The sequence below is a fragment of the Bactrocera latifrons genome, unplaced genomic scaffold, assembly GCF_001853355.1.
Source record: "Bactrocera latifrons isolate USDA-ARS-PBARC rearing strain unplaced genomic scaffold, ASM185335v1 scaffold_41, whole genome shotgun sequence".
Lineage (NCBI taxonomy): Eukaryota > Metazoa > Arthropoda > Insecta > Diptera > Tephritidae > Bactrocera > Bactrocera latifrons.
In genome coordinates this window covers 101,707-103,709 of record NW_017537057.1, presented here as the reverse complement: position 1 = coordinate 103,709, position 2,003 = coordinate 101,707, and the positions used below count along the sequence as shown (strand labels likewise).

The window sequence follows — 2,003 nt, the reverse complement described above, 5'->3', positions numbered from 1 at the left end:
AAAAAATTTTGAAAGTTTTTAAGTCAAATTTTAAAACTTTAAAGATATTTATAAATACAAAATTTATTTGGAAAATTAGTTTCAATGACAAAAAAAGTGTTTTTTTAGGAAATATTGAAAAATAGAACTTTAGAACTGAAAAAAGGAATAATAAAATTTTTTTTTTGGAAAAGTAAAAAAAAATTTAGACAGGTTATAAAAAATAAAAATTTAATTTTTGTAATTGAAGTAATTTCAATGACTAATACAATTTTCTTAGAAAATGTAGACAAATTAAAATGTTAACTTATTACTTTTCTATATAACATTTTTTCGATTTTATTTAAGTTTTATACTTCAAAAATAAGTATTGAATATATAAGTAAAGTAGTAAATTTAGTACAAAACTATGTGGTTAGCAATTTAAAATTAATTTTTTTCATGGAGTTATAAAATTCATAAGAAAAAAGTGTCCGTTAAAATAATCAGAGTTCACCGGTCAAAGTATTTAAACATCTGGTTTACGAAAAAAATCGTAAGATCCCATTCTTTAGAGCATCAAATTTTCAACAAAACCTATGAAACTATATATTTTTGCTAGTAGTTGGAAGCAAGATATGGATTTCTCTACCTGATAATAAGAAACGCTTTGAAAACTGTAAGGTGAAGGAGCTCCCCGTTACAATTAAGAGATCATACCTGGAGATTTTTCTGTAGAGATATCTAAGATCCCATTTTTCAGAGTTTAAGCGAAAAAAAATTTTTGTTATAGGCTTACCTAAATATATATACATACATGTACATATAAGAAAACTTAAACTTAATAAGAAAATAAAAATTACAAAATTAAAAAAAAAAAATCTTTCAAAAAAAGTTTTTAAAATAGAAAAGCAAAATTGTATGTAGCAAAAAAAATTAAAATTAACACCGTTTTTTTTAAATGCAATTTATATGACTTTTAAGTTATTGAAAATAAAGAAACCTTTTAACCTGTCTCTTATACACATCTAGATGTGTATAAGAGACAGCTCCAATTGCTACTGCCTTTGTATTTACATGTTGTCGCTGTTGTTGTTGACACTGTTGTTGTCATTATCGATTGGCTTCGGCGACTCCAACTACTCTTTTCTTCTCTTTGTTTGCGCTTCTCCCCCACCATGCGCCACCTTTCTTTTTTCTCGGCATTTCTTTTTCTTCGCGCTTTGTATTTGCATGCGCACCGAAACCGGAGAACGCTTTCGTAGTTTTCTTTTTGGCGTTTGCACACCCAGTCGCGTTCTGTATAAATAGCGCGCGCCGCGTCCAGCTCAGAATCAGTTGGATTCTTACGCGCGCTTGCTCAGTTACGCTGCCCGTTGGCAGCTGGAAACTTTTTTCATTTTACAAAAATAAAAATTATTCTCTTTTTCTTCAACAATTTTTTAATTGGAAAGAGTTCTGCGCCTGAACTTCCCACCAACACCACAGTACACTCACAGAAACGGTTCGCTAATTGTCGTGTGTCCAAGTGAATTTGCCGTGAATTTCAATTAATCAGCCGCGTTTGCGCGTCATTTGTTGCAACGCGCCGTTGGCAATACAAATTGCACGCTTCGCCCACTTTGCTATTTGCCAGCGCCTTGGCTGTGTGGCGGCGCGCCGCGTTTGAAAATGTGTCACTAGCGAATTGTGGCCAATTGTAGGTGTCGGCCATGGCCGCGTGAAATATACTCATTCAATCGTTTAGAAATGTGAAAAGTGTGCCGAAACTTGTGAAAAACACACAAACAAAATATAAACAAAGAAACGTTAGAAATTACCTTCACTGTGTGCGTGTTTGCTGTAAAAGAAACTATTTACTTTTAAATAGAATAATCTGTTTTTAAACGTTGCTTCGTTAATGCGTATTGCGTGTGCTGCATGCCGGAGCATTTGCCGAGTATATTGTATTTCGAGGTGAGTGTGCACATGGAAATTTGATTAAATTCGATTTTTCGAAAATATATTGTTGAAAAATATTTATTAAAAAAAAATATTTATGAAAA

The 2,003-nt window shown here is 31.8% G+C and overlaps 1 protein-coding gene across 1 annotated transcript in view; it reads left to right on the top strand.

The window, feature by feature from the left end:
* Positions 1-1,285: 1,285 nt before the first annotated feature.
* The window catches only part of LOC108972620 (probable chitinase 3), a 20,794-nt gene continuing 20,076 nt past the window's right edge, over positions 1,286-2,003 (top strand). The window contains exon 1 of the mRNA XM_018939271.1: positions 1,286-1,914. The gene's annotated coding sequence lies outside the window, so the exon portion shown is untranslated. The remainder of the gene's footprint in view (positions 1,915-2,003) is intronic.